The sequence below is a fragment of the Tamandua tetradactyla genome, chromosome 21 (genome assembly GCF_023851605.1).
Source record: "Tamandua tetradactyla isolate mTamTet1 chromosome 21, mTamTet1.pri, whole genome shotgun sequence".
In the NCBI taxonomy this organism is placed as follows: Eukaryota; Metazoa; Chordata; class Mammalia; order Pilosa; family Myrmecophagidae; genus Tamandua; species Tamandua tetradactyla.
In genome coordinates this window covers 27293625-27310940 of record NC_135347.1, presented here as the reverse complement: position 1 = coordinate 27310940, position 17316 = coordinate 27293625, and the positions used below count along the sequence as shown (strand labels likewise).

The window sequence follows — 17316 nt, the reverse complement described above, 5'->3', positions numbered from 1 at the left end:
CTTCCTGCTTCAAAATATTTAGTTGAAAAAATTTACCACTGACTTTGGTAGAAATGTAAAAAAGCAATGCAAGGATTCACATCTTTGGTAATCTCTATAAAAGCTCACACTTAGTCTTTTCCCTGTGGTCTTAGAAAGGATAATGAAAAACTATACTTCTTCCAGGCTAGAGCTGACGTATTGGAAATGTTGGTATCTGAAAACATATTTTATCAAAATAAAGAGCTGAAAGAGATTAAAAACCAAACCAAACCAATGTGACCCTCTTAATTTTCACTCCATTAAATAAATGCTGAGAAAAATCAATGTTTGGCAGGAAGAAAAGCAGAGAGGTAGAACTATTTGGGGACAGGTGTGTTCAGAAAGGGAAGACTTGAGATTTTTTTGTATAGCCAAAAGAATAACGATCTGTTGCGTATGCTTATTCCCCATACAAATTATTCTGGTTAGCGAAAATGAAAATGAAGTTACTATACGGTAAGAGAAACAATTTCTCTCTCTCTTTTGGAAAACCACACCCAAAAAGGGAAATACCTCACTCCTCCACGCTAGCCACAAAGTCAGTTCAGAGACTTAGAAAACTTGTCCCAAAGCATGCAATAAAGAATCCTATCTTATACTTAAATACTGAGATAAGCACAGATTGAAACGTGTCATTAAAGTAATTAATCTGACCAACTCCCCCTGGTTGTCACAAACTGAATGTGAAGTTGTGGACATCTTTGATGCCCTCTGCTTCATTTGTGACTAAGAACTGAGAGTGAAAGAAATTGCTTTGAGTTGAGTCATGGTCATATTCTCCACGCACCATACCAAACAGGCAGTCCATTCATTACATTTAACTGCCTCAAAACACTCCTCAGTGGAAAAAAAAAAATGTGTGGTTGACCTATTCTTATCGGTTAAGTTTTGCAGAGGCACAGATTTGGGGTTTCTCAGTGCACCAGTCTGATCTGCAGGACTGTACAGATCTGTACATTGTAAGTTGTATGGGCGCTAACCATAAATAGCAGCGGTAGCATCCAACACCTACAGAGTAGATGTATGATGCAATAGGCATAGTTCTAAGCACAAATATCTCTATCTATATTTGTATCTATATCTGTATCTCTGTCTATATAAACATATATACATATGTATCTAATATATACACATGTATATGTATATATACACATTATATTGTATTATCATATATGTTATACATTTGTATAGTTTTTAATACTCAGAGCATCCTTGATGTGGGTTGACGCTATCATTATCTCTATTTTGCAGAGGAAGAAACAGAGGTTCAAAGAAATCAAATAACTTGTCCAGGATCCCAAAGTTATGAGGTGTCGTTTAAACCTGGATCATCTGACTTAAAGCCTTGGCTAGTCACTACTCCATTACAGCCTTCCTTGGTGAGTCACCTGAGCATTTACAGGTGGAGACATATTCCTCTGGAGCTGATCTGCAGCATAAGAATTTCAAACTTCAACAAGAGCTCCTTCAAAAATGTGGTCAATTTTTTTTGTGTGAAAAGGAGTATGTACAATTGAAGTGATGTTTTCAAAGCTTCCATATAAACATGTCTGGAGGCAGAGGTGGTAGTGGGAAAATATTGATTGTGAGTTTAAAAGGTGATAAACTTCAGGACTGATAATAGCTACCTTTATATCCTAAATTTTCCTGTCATATTTGCAAATTCCCCTTTCCACGTTTGAAAAGCTGCTTTTCAGAAGTGATGACAGAAGTATTACAGAGTCAGCTCTAGTAACAGCTGTCAGCTCAGATTAGCACAAGTAAAAATTTCTGTTTCTGCTGCACATCTGTTGTATGTTTTTTTTTATTTTTAAAAATCTGTGGATAGTAGATTATAGCTGGTGTACATAATGTTTTTCTATATTTGAAATATTTTTTCTGTATTTTCTTTTTTCACTACTTTGCTTCATTTCCTGAAATTTTTTTTCTACTACTGCTTTGTGACCACTTAGATTAAAACAGGCACCAAGAAATAAATAAAAATATAAATGCTCTCTCAAGTAAAAATGAAGATTTATAGGGACTTAAATGTTTCTTGGCTTTATTATTTTTATACATAAAATTTTTATATTACTATGCATCTTTAAATTGTAAATTACTTTATTATAGCTATTAATTGGCAACATTAAGATAAACCAGTTTTAGTGGTAGGTTGTCTTTCTTTTCTTTCTTTTTTACTACAACATCTGTGTTTTTTATCAGAACCTCATATGACCCTTTTTCATTCCTTTCATTGATAGTTAAAAGAAACAAAAAATGTACAAATTAATCAGATGACAAAATATAAGGCATTTAGATTTGTTAATTTTTTCTTTGCCAAAGGGTCTTTAAAAAATGCTTTTAAGTAATCGAGTATTAGTTTTTGTCTTTCTCTTTTAAAATCACTTCCTAGTTTACATTTCTCACTATGGAGATAGAGCGGAGTTTTATTTGGAAATCTACCGAAGGAGGTGACTTTCAATATTATCATCATCACTCTCCTCTTAATCTCTGATCAGGACAGATTTCTTAGGGACAGCTGCAGTCTTTATTCCACCACAGGTATCTGTCTTGGGGCATACGTAGTCAATATAGAGAAGTGATAACTACAATGAACAAACTACACCTTTCAATGTCTCAGAGACAAAAATGTCTGGAGGCAGAGCTGGTAATAGGAAACATTGATTTGTGAATTGAAGATTGTCAGGACTGATAACAGACACCTTTATATGACAAAAGCTGCCAAAAAGTCTTTGTTTCTGGCCAATGCTGACTCTGGCTGGGAACCATGAGAAGTCGAAAGCACATGGCTTTGGTAGTCTGACTTTGGGTTCTCAATTTCCATTCCAAACGGCACTAGAGATTTGAAATTTGTTTCTATGACACCTGAGCCCTGGTCTCCTTATCATAAAGTTGGGAGTAAAATTATGTATTTTTATTATTTCCAATGACAAAAATGAGATGAAAACTTGTGAAAATCTGGGTCTCAATAAGTATTAGATGCTTATATATCTATTTCCAGTTTGTTAGTAGTCTAACAGAAATTTCCATTTTTTTAAAATTCATGTGAATATAGAAATGTAGATATTGATCAAAATATATTTTTGTCTGGTCAAGAAACATTTATGTTGGGTAGGATTCTTTTTTCTGGAATTTATGGCACCTTACATCAACTTTTTTTTCAAAGCGTGGCCCGTAGATCACCTGCATCAGAATCACCTGGGGTGCTTGGTAAACAAGAGGATCACCTGTCCCTACTCTGGATTTACTGTATCAAAATCTTTTGACATGGAGGATATGGACAGATGAGTAAAAAAAAATAAAGATAAGATAAATAATAGGGGGGATAAAGGGTAACAAATGGTAGAATGAAATTTTGGTGGTCAATGAGAGGGAGGGATAAGGGATATGGGATGTATAAGTTTTTTCTTTTTTCTTTTTATTTCTTTTTCTGAAGTGATACAAAGATTCTAAAAATAATCATGGTGATGAATATACAATAAGTGATGTTATTGTGAGCCATTGATTATATAATATGATTGGATTATATGTATGTGAAAACTTCTCAATAAAAACATTGTTTAAAAAGCAAATGAGATTGTTATAAAGTAGGATGCTAAAGTTAAGCCTCAGGGTAACTATGAAGAAAATAATAGAATATGCAACCTCATAGAGATAGAAATTAGAATACAGGTTGCCAGGAGCATTGAGCATGGGCAATAGGGACTTAAAGCACAATATCTGGGAAGATAGGAGTGTTTTAGTGTGGATGATGTAGTAATTAGGTTTGGTGTCAACTTGGCCAGGTGATGGTGCCCAGTTGTTCTGTTGCTCTGGACTTAAGTCATCAGCATGTGAAATTCAAAATCCATCTGTGGCTGATTACATCTGAGGTTGGCTAAGGGAAGTGCCTTCCTCGCTAAGGGAGGCTTAAAAGGAGTTCAGGAGAGATAGAAGGAGCACAGCACAGCAGAGCTCAGAGAGCTCAGAGCTGGCTCAGACCCAGGTGTTTGGATATGTAGAAAGGAACTTCCCTAGGGAAAGCCTTTTGAACCCAGGAACCAAGAGAGAGGACCAGCAGACAAATTTGTGCCTTCCCAAATTAGTAAATGTGTAGCTAAATAAATACCCTTTATAAAAACCAAAAAAAGAAAAGAAAAGATCTCTTAGCATGGAACCTGGAAAAATGTACATTTAATAACATCTCCAGGAGAATATTTTTCCGATACTAAATTTGAGAATCATTGCTTTACTTTATATTTACTGCTTCTATTCTATAAATCATAAGTCACTTTCACATTTATGATATTTAAATTTCACAGCAACCTTATTAGATATAAAGAACAGATAATATTTCCTCTTTATAGACAGGGAAATTGACACCTAGAGAAGTTAAGTTTCTCACCCAAGGCTACACACACAGTAAGAGGAAGGGCTTAGCCCTATATTTGAGGGCTCTGGTCCAGTGCTCTTTAAACTACATCTCATTTTTTCTTCTTTACCATGAAAGGATGTGTTGTAGTTTGCTAGCTGCTGGAATTTAACACACCAGAGATGGATTGGTTTTTTAAAAAGGGGGATTTATTTCGTTAGAGGAAATGCAGCTAACTTTCAACTGAGCTTCTTTCTTACATGGGAAGGCACAGGATAATCTCTGCTGGCCTTCTCTCCAGACCTCTGGGTTCCAACAACTTTCCCCAGGGTGATTCCTTTCTGAATCTCTAAAGGCCTGGGTTGAGCTGTGAGTGGCTGAGATGAGGTATGCTGAGCTTCTTGGGCTGTGCTATGTTGAGCTCTCTTATTTAAGCACCACCCAATTAAATCAAACATCATACATTGCAGCAGGCACACCTCCTAGTCAACTGCAGATGTAATCAACAACAGTTGAGGTTCACATGCCATTGGCTCATGTCCATAGAGCTAGGCACCTTCACCTAGCCAAGGTGTCACCTGAATCTAACTACCACAGGATGATAGCTGGGGATAGTTTGGGACATGTAGGTAAATCTTGCTGCTATACAACATTCTATATGTAATGGAGAGCCATCAAAGGTTTCTGTGCAGTGGGACAATTTAATTAGATCTATATTCTAGGAGGCAGGCTAGAGAATAGTTTAGGGAGAGGAGAAACTGGACACAGGGAGTGAAATGGGAGATTGATGTACTTTCAACCACATCAGTTAGGTTACTCATGCCCAAAATTCTCAAATTGCATTTTAGAAGGCACTGGAAATGCATTACAGTTCGTGGATAAGATATAGGTGTGAAAATCTGGTAAAAGGTCCTTCATGGTGCTTTTTGGAATTTTAGTAGTCAATCTGTTTGGCTTCTATAATGGGTGTGAATGCTATGAAAATGAGACCCTAATTCATTCATCTTTGTATTCTCAACATCCAATTTAGTGTTGGTCATATAGTTGCATTAAAAATGTTTGTTGTTTTCTCTGTCCTCCCTGTTTTCACTGTTGTCATAGTGCTTTAAAAAAAAATGTTTGTTGTTGGCTTAATAAACTTGAGTGAATAATAGCAAAAACATTTTTTAGGTTGGCAAATTTAAATTGTTGTTTACATACTTGGCTCCTATTTTTGTACACTTGATATATGTCAACACATAGCTTTAGATTAATTCGTTTGATCTTTACAACTCTGTTTTTTTAAATGAGAAATAACTGAGTAGCTAGGTAACTCACCCAAGTTCAAACCACTTGCCCAAAGGCTAATTCCACTGGAACTGGGGTTGAATTGGGAAACCTGTTACAAAGCCTCATGTGCTATACTACATACATAAATTTATCATAATAATTGATTATTGCCTTTAATATCATTGACTATTGATATTAAACAGAGTTTAACAGGTATATTTGGATAAGGCTATGCTGCAGTAGCAAACAACCTAAAATCTCAGTGGCTTGACCCAATAAAAGACTATTTCATGCTCAAAGTTTAATATGGTTTATATGACTATCCTGTGTGGCTCTCTTCCAAAAGATGACTCAGTGACCTGGGCTGCTTTCATCTGGTACCTATGCCAGTTGGAACAGATGTCCTCCAGGGTTGAGCATAAGGAGGAACACCAGCTCTAAATTGCCTTGGTCCAATAAGTCACAAAGTCACATTTCAACAGATTTCCTTGTTCAGTACTTTTCACATGCCCCAACTTAACTGCAAGGCAGGCTGAGAAATGTAGAGGGTTTGGTGAGCAGTAATAATCTCTCCCACAATAAAGAATAATATAATAATAAACACATAAAAATAAAACATTGGGAGCAATGCATTCGTTTTTAGGTCCCAACTCTAACACTAATTAGTTCAATGACCCCAATAATGTAATGTATCTGTTTTGGGGTCTGGTTATAGAATAAGGGCATGGGGACAAATTATTTAAAATTTCCCTCTAGTCCTACAATTCAAGGAATCATTGTTGAAAAACAATTCCCACAAGAAAACAATTTTGAAATATATCCCAGCACTTTAAATATAAAAATTTCATTTACAAAAAAAAGAGGACCCAAAATATTATTTAAAATATGTTCTAAAGTGTTGATCCTTAAGCTTTAAGCTTATAATGTTTCTTGCTGATGTATTAAAAGAAAATTTCCAATTTGTGCTGATCCTCTCTAATGAGGCATTTGTCACCATTATAATTATGGTAGGCTCTCTCCCTGGGCTGATTAACTCACTCAGGCTTACCTTGAAACTATGTGGACACCTTACATTTGGGAATGTCCTGAATTGTATAAAGGAATACAATTCACAAACTAAGGTAAAAAAATTCTTTATTGGAGAAGAATGGAATAATGATAATTTATGATTACATTGTCAGGGTGGTCAATACTAGATGAAGTGTTCACTGTCTCCTTGGTGAGAAGGATTTGGAAACTAATATGAAAACTAGCTACATAATACTTATAGTTGTATGTACTTTTGTTCTCTGCTTTTAAAATTAAAATTGTTTATCTAAGCATAATATATAACAGAGAAAAATGTACAAATCATATTAAGTGCTCAATATATTATAGGCATTATTACTACTATTATTTGACTATATAATAGTAAATAAGTCTATAGTAAATGTTTCCTTGTTCCTCAGTGAAGTTCATGTTTTTCCTCAACTAACCATTTTTACTTCTGCTTAAAGATGCAACTTGAAATTTTCTTTCAGATTAACAATAGATAACCAAACCAGTTTGATGTCTGTGGGTACAGAAGAGATTTTGGTTTCCAGATAGCTTTCTTATTAGATCATCATCTTGGCCAAGCTTATGTCTTCCTAGGGGTGCTCCATGTTCAGCAATGCTATTTATGAAGCTCTTCAATATATTTTATCAACTTCCATCTTCATAAAAACATGGAGATGCTAGAAACTTTATTAATTTAATTTTACACAGAAGAAAATTGAGAGTTGGGTTGAACTGACAACTGACAAGATTAAATTCATGAAGCTCGTGTTAGAATTAGATTCAAAGTTGAGTTTTCTGACTTTTTCCAGGTTATCACTCCACTGATTCCAGAAAGGATGTATGCTGCTTTGAAAGGATGTATGTCCCCTAGAAAAGCCATGTTTTAATCTAAATCCCATTTCTTAAAGGCAGAATAATCCCTATTCAATATTGTATGTTTGAAACTGTAATCAGATCATCTCCCTGGAGATATGATTTAATCAAGAGTGGTTTTTAAGCTGGATTAGGTGACGACATGTCTCCACCCATTTGGGTGGGTCTTGATAAGTCCTATAAAAGAGGAAACATTTTGGAGAATGAAGAGATTCAGAGAGAGCAGAGAATGCTGCAGCATCATTAAGCAGAGAGTCCATCAGTCAGTGCTTTGTAGATGAAGAAGGAAGATACCTCCCGGGGAGCTTCATGAAACAGGAAGCCAGGAGAGAAAGCTAGCAGGTGACACTGTGCTCACTATGTGCCCTCCCAGATGGGAGAGGAACCCTGACTGTGTTCACCGTGTGCCTTTCCAGATGAGAGAAACTCTGACTGTGTTCGCCATGTGCCCTGCCACTTGAGAGAGAGACTCTGAACTTCATTGGCCTTCTTGAACCAGGGTATCTTTCCCTGGATGCCTTAGATTGGACATTTCTATAGACTTGCTTTAACTGGGACATTTTCTCAGCCTTAGAACTGTAAGCTAGCAACCTATTAAATTCCCCTTTTTAAAAGCCATTCTGTTTTTGGTATATTGCACTCTGGCAGCTAGCAAACTAGAAAACCCATTAATGTGACCAAAGGTTCACTTTGTAGTTTACATATGTTTGTATCAGACAGCTACCACAGGAAAGGTGATCACAGTCAGGTCTTCTAAAAGATGTACACGAAAGAGTAGAAGTAAATTGTCTCATCAATCTTCTGGCCCTTCTGTTTCTTTTCACAATGTCTATAGTAATCATGTTGTTGTTATTTTTATTAATATACTGTTTATGGTGTTTAGTTCAATTTTAGCTACTTTCACAATCATGTTAAGCTAATCACTTCTATAACCCTCAACCTCATATTTACTAAGTCTGTATTGACACCAGTCCTCCAAACCGTTAGCTAAGGCAAGGAGGAAGAAAATCGGGTAAACCCATTGGGGTTGTGTAAAGAAAAGTATCAGCTGATACTTTTGATTGACCTGATATTTCACTTTTCAGCTGGTTGTCATCCATGGAGTCATAGGTGAAGAGATACTGCAGAGTCAAGTTCATCTCTGTAATATATTAGAGAGACTAAAAGCTTAGAAAAATACTGTATTCTTGGTGCTCAGAAATCTGGCAGACTCAGGCTTTGTAAAATTGGTAGAGGAAATAAACTCCAGACACACAATGCTTTCCAGGAAAATACCTTGTATTTTATTTTATTTTTTTAAATTCCACAGGATAACTCCCTTTGAGAGAATTCATGGGGCCAGCTGTGCATACTCAAACCAGTCAACGAGTTGAATAAGTCAATTGACAACCGCTATACTAACCAGTTGTTTGAACTGTGAGCATGTCTGGCCAGTGAATTACTGAGGTAGGATAAGAGGTGTAGGTTAATAAGGAAGGACTGATTCTTGCAAAGCTTTTCTTCTTAGAGTGCCTCCCAAAGTATTCAGAAGAACTTCGACTTTATATTGTGCAGTTAATGTGGGTCCAGACACAAGGGGCCTCACACTTTAAAAAGAAACAGATTCAATAAACTAGACTAGAAGATTCATAGTTTTATTTTTAAATGTTGGAAAATAGAAGTTAAAAGTTTTGCATTATTTTATCCTAACATGAATTAAAAATGCTTTTCTATCATACAAAAATAAAATAACTTTGACATAACAGTCATCTTACATAAATTGAGGCACATTTAATGAGAGGATATTTTGAATTTTAAGCAAAACAGGTGTTTGAAAAATCTTGTCAAAGTTAGAGTGCTATGGTTTTTCTGCTTCAAATAGTAAGCTAGCTCTGTTTTGTGTTTCATGATGATTATTGTTGCTGAGATGTGAAGCAGAGTCAGAAATGCCAGGTACCCATTTCTTGATTTACATATTGACCCTCTAGATACGGCAACACAGACCTAAACCGCAGAAATGTAAAACTATGAGTTGTACAAAAGTAACATACTGGCTTATTCTTTTGTGCTTACTATGATCTGTTCACCACAGAAAGGAGTATTTTTGCAAATTGAAATGGAAAGGGTTATTAGCCTCTGCAAACTTATTAATATATCACAAGTTTATTTAGTCACATTCAACAGGGAAGAAAATATGCCACTCCAAACTGTATATTCTCTTTGCTATGCCGTTAGCCTATGACATATTTTATAAAGTTCTGTCACATGGAAAGTTTTGTGAAAGCCAGGTTATAAAATGACTCAACTTACATGGTGTGATGGAGGTGGGGAGAGAGGGATGTGGGAATGGACAGTAGTGTGCTGGAAGTACATAACTCTCTGGAAAAAAATCCATGTAAATTTATTCATAAGTTTATTATAAACATTATTGAAAGGATGTGTAGTATACATTTTATAAATAATGAAATATACAACAACTTTATATGTAAATTTATATATGAATTCCATATACTCAGAATGCTTTCATTGCTTTTGGCCAAATGTTTGTATCCCTAGTCAACTTATTGCAACTGATGAGCCGGTAGAGTTACGACATGAAGGTTGATTGATTTTTTTCATTTATTTAAACCGTGCAGATATGTTTTGAAAGTTCACACTTTCATTAAGGATGTGAATGACTCTTTTTGCTGAATCAGAAAATATTTTTTTCAAATAAGGTAGAACATTTTGGGTTTTCACAGTGTAATGGCTACAGATATGCTATACTTTTCATTTTAATCGACACTGCTAACATTTCCTCCATCGCTTTCTTTTTTTTAATTTACAAGTTTCCCAAATTTACAAACATTCCATGCACACCAAGCAACAGCTCTTTCCATCACTTTCTTAAGTTTTGACAATCAACAAAATAATTCAAGCCCTGATTTGTCATATTTGCCGATTTCTATGATTTAAATATTCCCACTATAGTGATTTCGGGCCTCTGATGTGATGTCACTGAATGCAGTTTGGGAAGAGACACTCAGTAACTCACCATCATATAACATTTTCTCCATAATAATAGACATAAGTAATCTTGAGAGCATTAGTAATGAATAGCAAAATGAAATAAAACATAAGGAAATGATTGTTTGACTATTTATTACCCGTTAGAAATATAATTAATTTAATTGACATTTAAATAATTTAACTTTTAATAATGGTGTTTTAACAACCAGCTCATAAAGTTTCTGAAAAGTTCGACAATTGTTTTCACATGCTAGTACCAGCCAGCTCCAGCATACCGCTGGGCATGGGGATAAGACCCCTTGTGCCCAGCTATAGCCTTCACTACCTTAATTTTACCATAGTTGCATCTCCTTGAGTTTCGAAGGCTTTTAAATCTCCTACAATCCTTTTCTGACATTGTAAGTGAAATTGTAAATTTCCTTAGGGCGGCGTCCACATTATTCTAATATCTATGGCCCCAAAAACAGAATACTATACTACATATAGACACTCAGTAAATCCTTATTGAATACAATAAAAATGCAAAGACAAATGAAATGAATTATAACTCGCACCTATCAATTTCAGCTTGGTTGTTTTACCAGCAGTTCCATGGTAGTCAGCTGAGACAAGCGAGCACAGGCTGTGTACCTGTCGGATGGCCACAGGGTCGGCAGGCAGGGGGCAGAACATGATATCCTTGGACAGGAAAGCATTCAGATTTGGTCCTACTAAGGGTGATCACAATGGGGATACTCACACAGACTTAGGGTTCAGTGTCCAGTTGTGGCTACTGAGCCCTGTTTGTTCATTCGTTCAACAACAATTTTTTATTGAGCACATTCTATGGTCTAGACTATTCTAAGCATCAGGGACATAGTAGAGAATAAAACCAAGCCTGTATCCTGTACAGCTGACATTGTCTTGAGGAGATACAATTTACAACTAAATGAGTACCTGAGTAACAATGTCAGATAGTAACAAGCACTATGGAGAATGATAAAGCAAGAAAAGGCTTTGGGTAGTGGTGGGGATTTGCTATTTCATACAGGCAGATCAGGAAAGCTCTCTCTCTAACATGGTGACACTTGTGAGAAGCCTGAAGGAAATAAGGGCACCAGCCATGAAAATATCTGGGGCAAAAGCTTTCCAGGCATAGGAAACAAGTACAGGCATCCAAAGATGGGAGCATGGGGTATTTGAAGACAAACAGGGAGGTTATTGTGGCTGGAGTGAAGTTGGCAAGGAAAAAGTGGTAGGATATAAGGTCAGAGAGTTAGCAAATAGGGGAAGGCAGAGAGGGCAGATATGTGAGCTGCTCTGGGAGTCACCTTGAAGTCAATCTGAGCTGGATCTCAGGCCCCTCCCAAGCTACCCCTGAGGCCATTGTTGGGTCCAAGTTTCCACCTTCCCACACCAGATTTGACTGAATTTTCCCACTTTGACTTGTGCTCGGTACTTACTTCGTCACATTCTCCAGGACCTGACAATCATGACCTGGTGCCTCTTAGGAACCTCTGTCCCATTAGCATATAGGAAATGTCTCCCTTCATGGCTAAGCACAGACCTTGTTTCCAGAAATGCCCAGTGCAGCTTGTTCTGTTTTCTCTATTCTCTTGGTTACTAACCAAGTCATAATAGATAGGACTATTCTGGTTGCAAATAAAAAAAAACCTCAATACAACTTGGCCTAAGGGTACATCAACTGGTGAACAGAGGGTGAACTGTGGAATACTGAGTGGCTGCAATAAGGAATGAAGTTGTGAGGTATGCAGCTAGGCGAATGAAACTTGAGGCTAGTGTATTGAGCGAAATAAGCCAGGTACCAAAAGACAAAAACTGTAAGTCCTCACTAATATGGACTCATTATAATGTGCTTTGGTTTCATTTGTACATTATGTGCTCTATACATAAGACAGTCAGTGATTCTCAAATGGTAGTGCCTGGATCAGCACTATTAGCATGAGGCAATATTCCCGGGGAAGTTGTCAGAAATGCAAATTCTCTGGTCCTGTTCCAGAGCTAATGAATCAAAAACTCTGCAGGTGAGACCCAGCAACGTGGTGGTGGCGGAGGGAGGGGGAGGTAAGGGTGAGGGGTGGGGGGGTAGGGGGTGGGGTGTGTGGGGGGTTGTTGAACAAGCCCTCCAGGTAGTTCTGATTCATGCTAAAGTTTCAGAACAACAGCATGGATCTGTGTCTATGGGAATTTCTTTCTTACACTGTTCTAGGACTGTTTTGACCAAATGACAGCGTTGAAGACTGACCTACTACTCCATTCTCCCTCTAAGCTAGCAGATCTAGTAAGTATGTGTATGTGTCTCCTATTTCCTCCCTGCCTACCCCAGACTGGCCCCAAGCCTGAATTTCTGCTCATTTCCCCAGACCACTGGACCTGGTGGTAACACCTGTGGCAAAAGCTCTTTGAAGTAATGCCCAACAGATTCTGATAATACCTATCTCTATGAACCAAATCTAGATTTGAATCACACCAAAAGTTAATTAAATCACATCAAAAGTTAATTGGCTACAGTATGGACTGTCTCTCTTGTCCCAGGCCCAGGTGCTTGGACCTCATGCTGGATTCTGACAATCCTCATCTCCCAACAAGTTCCAGTGTCATGAGCCTCATGGCAGGAGCTGATCCCAGAATGGAGAAGAGAGGGCACAAGAGTAAACTGCCTTTTGCAATTTTGTCCAGCATAGGTCCAGGCCTTGATACTTAAAATCACCCTGGGTGGCACCTCTCCAGGGTGCTCTAACTTCTTGTTAGAGGGTGCACATCTTTCATTGTTCGTACTTTCTAGCAGTTGTGCAAAATTCTCTATTCTCTTGTTTAAAGCTTTTTTTTTTAAGGACCTCTTATTCAGGGCTACCATCCTAGGATTACAACCTCCCTGGAAAGAACAAAATAATGGCCTCAAAGCCTGAGTGTTCTCAGGGCAACATGCAGCCTTTTGAAATGGGTATCCCAGAGGTGTGGCCCTCTGGAAGCCTTGGTGCCTATGTTGAACCTAACTGAATGATCTCTGGTCCTCTGCACATGCAATTGGAGCAGTGACTATGCATTTTTTCAGCCAACATATATTGAACAATTACAAACTCCCAGGCCCTTTGGTAAAACTGAGGACGATGGAGAAATATTCACAGTCTCTTCAAGGAGTTTATAGTCTAGTAGGAGAATGAAGAAAGAAAAGCAGCAATTATAATGTGTGTGATGCTGTGAGAGAAGAGGAAACCACAGGCTGCCTGTGTCGGCCACAGCTCTCTCATGCTAGCACCTAGAAAGCAAAGTTCTATAGTTGGAAATAGAAAGCTGAAAGCATGTAGATCTCTGTTTTTTCAACTTTTTTTAAAGCTGAGACAGGAGAAGAGAGCTGAAAGTATGTAAGAGGGTGTCCAGGCAACTGCATTTTTTCTGTTTAAATTTTTTTTTTAGTAAAAGCAGCAGAGAAGAAGAAAGATTTCTATTATCACCATGGGAAAGAAAAGGTGCTGGCAGTTGTGACTGTGACTGTGACCTAGCACAGAAGAGTTTCCAGCCCAGGAAGACCCTCCCTTTGGCGATGTCCAGTTGAAGAGCTGAGAACCTTGGCACAGGCTCCACTCAGCATGTTGGGGGTTGACTGAAGAGTGAGTGAGGTTTGCTTGTCTGAGAAGTGTTCTAGTTTGCTAGCTGCTGGAATGCATTACACCAGAAGTGGAATGGGGAAATTTCTTAAGTTGCAAGTTTACAGTTCTTAAGGCCATGGAAATGTCCCAATTAAAGCAAGTCTATAAAAATGTCCAACTTAAGGCACCAACAAGAGGTTACCTTCACTCAAGAAAGACCGATGAAGTTCAGGGTTTCTCTCTCAACTGGAAAGGCACATGGGGAACTTGGTGACATCTGCTAGCTTTCTCTCCAGGCCTCTTGTTTCATGAAGCTCCCCCAGGGGTATTTTCCTTCTTTGTCTCCAAAGATCTCTGGCTACATGGGCTCTATGATTCTCGTGGCTCTCTCTTCATTCTCTCTCTCTCTCTCCAAAATGCTTCCTCTTTTAAAGGATTCCAGTAAACTAATCAAGACCTACCTGGAATGGGCGGGGTCACAACTCCATCTAATCAAAGGTTAATACCCACAATTGGGCGTGTCACATCGCTGTGGAGATAATCTAATCAGCTTTCCAACCTACAATGCTGAATAGAAATTAAAAGAAATGTTGTCTCTACATAATGGATTAGGATTAAAACATGACCTTTCTAGGGTACATAATCCTTTCAAACCAGCAAAGAAGTTTGGGTTAACTTCTCAGAGTATGAAGAGAGGATGGTTTCCTGCTTGGGAAAGATTTGAAAGGAGCCTCTCTGAACTGACTCACCAGTGGAAAACGCTTCTTGTGGAGATGAAATACCTGTATTTATCTTACTAGAAGGAAGAAAGTTGTGTGCTTTCCTTTGTAAGGTCTCTAGGATTTACCGTTTACCCTATCAAGCATAATATCACATTGGAATTTCAGCAGCCCAGTATCGAGCTGGTGAGGAGGGGCTATCTCTGCAGGTTAATGTAGAAAGGGAGCAGGAATGACAATGGCCATAAAAGACAGGAGAAACAATTCCTCAGAAGTTAGCAAAGGCTGGACATGGATGTGGCAGAGCCACCCCAAGCCAGAGAAACAAGCCAGTTCCAAGATATAGTCAGGCATGGGTCTGCCTGGGCAGTCAGACTACAGGGTCAGGATGCCCTAGGCCATGGGGAAGAGATGTGCAGGGAGCAGGAGAATGGATGGAATTTCTGAACTTTTTCTCCCCTGGCTTCCATCTGCTTCAGGACAGCAGCTGAATTTGCAACATCATTGTGAGGATTTGTTGACAGTGGGTTCAGTGTTGAGTCTGTGCTGTACACAATAGGGACACCCAAGGTTTCCAGGCTCAGTGGCCAGCAGAGTGGTCAAGAGACAGGCCCTCATCATTTCTTTTCTTGGCTTTTGAAATAAACTCTTACGTATTCTTCCTCTCTTCAGTCTTGTCACCTGAACACTCTGCCTAACACTGTTGCCAGAGTGATCTTTTAGGAGGACAAATGAACTGTGCCTCTCTCATGCTCAAAGCCTTCAGTTGCTTCCCAGTTTCTGCAGAACAAAGCTCCTTGGAATAGGACATAAAGCCCCCCTTGACCTGGCCTCTAACTGGCTCCCTCACTTGGGCCAGTTGTCGTGCCATTTTATGCTCAGAATTTCAGTCTACATGCACACAGCATTCTGTTTCATGCTCCTTTTTCTTTGCTTAATTTTCCTTTGCTTTTGATTGGAATGCCCTTTCCTTTTTACTTTTTGCCAGGCATCACATCCTTGAGGAAGTCTTCCCAGCCATTTCAGACTGGGTTGGATGCTCTTCCTCTGATAGGACTTTGTACTTAGCTCTAATATTGCACTCACCATATTGTATTACATGTGTTCTCACTTACCTGGGAGCATCTTCAGGCTATGTCTTATTTATATTTTTATCATCCAGGGCCAAGCAAGATGACATTCTAAAAATACATTGTTGTATGACTGAATTAAATGAATCTTAACTGTCTCCTGAATGATTAATACTAGACAGCATCTGTTTGGTTTCTAACTAGAGTCCGGAAGCAATAGGTGCTTTCATTTAACTATTGGACCTTTAAATGTAGCTGAACACACCTGAAAGCCTCAGGAAAGCTTGTCACTGTGCATTTTATTATGTGACTACAACTTGAGCTGAATAGGAAGAAATGAATCCTGGCCGGTACTGAGAATTGTGCCAGGAATAGAACAGTGGAGCCATTGCAGCTGATGGAGATAAAGGTTACCATGGTGTCATCAGGGAGAGTGCTTGAACTGTGGCCGGACCATATGTCTCATTCCACCCTAGCTACTGCTCTATGAGACTGAACAGAGAAGTCTTTCGTTTCCTGTATCTCCTAAGGAATGCTGCATACTGCTTCTCTCCCAAATCTGTCCCTGCAGAAATCTGCTTGCCCTTGGAGTCTCTCAGCAAGCAGAACAGTTAATGTGATTTCAGCCCCTCCTGACTGCTCAATAAATGCCTTCTGACATGGAGTGCCCCAGCCAGGTGACATGGCAAGAGCTGAAAGCACCCATCAGCCTCCTCAAGCACAGCACATCCTAATTGTCCTATTTACAGCATCTCTAGCTATGACTTTCTTTTCTTTCTTAAACTTTAGCTTGACTGACCCCACTGAGCAGAAACCCAAAGGTACTGGCCATGTAATAAACTGTATTCCTGTGTAAGTGTATGTTGTTTGATTTTTCCTCCCGAGGGGTTGATGGGAACTGAGTAGGGCTGCAATAGAGGAGAGAGAACGCAGCATATTTCCAAGAGGTGACTGACAGTCATACTGCTGCATATGGAAAGCATGCTTTTTCCTTTCTTGCTCAGTGTGCGATATTATTATTTTTCCCTTCATATCAATGAGATTTTAAAAACCTTTGTTTAGAATGTAAAACTATGGGAATGAAGATGATCTCACAATCTGTGATGAAAAAAGGTCATCTCTTGATCCTGGATGTTTGCCAGTTAAGAATATTCAGGTGCCATTGCTGGCAGTGGGAAACCCAGAGCGCCTGCAGCCTCCATACTGTGATTTAGTGAGTGGAGTGATGGGAGTATTTCTGTCAGAGGAACTGGTTCTGTGCTGAACCTCAATATTTCATAAAAAGTTCATTGCAGCAAATTTTTCACTTGGCAGCATCTGCAGTGCTATCATCTTGATATCCTCACATTAAGTAACAGTGACACTTCAAGGTCAAATGAAAGTCAAATTAACATGAT

The 17316-nt window shown here is 38.5% G+C and overlaps 1 long non-coding RNA gene across 2 annotated transcripts in view; it reads left to right on the top strand.

Moving 5' to 3' along the window:
* Nucleotides 1–17316, top strand: part of LOC143665316 (uncharacterized) — a 78393-nt gene that overhangs the window by 8271 nt on the left and 52806 nt on the right. For both annotated transcript variants that reach the window (XR_013166872.1, XR_013166871.1), the window contains 2 exons: nt 1273–1400; nt 12750–12821. This is a non-coding gene — a long non-coding RNA (uncharacterized LOC143665316). The remainder of the gene's footprint in view (nt 1–1272; nt 1401–12749; nt 12822–17316) is intronic.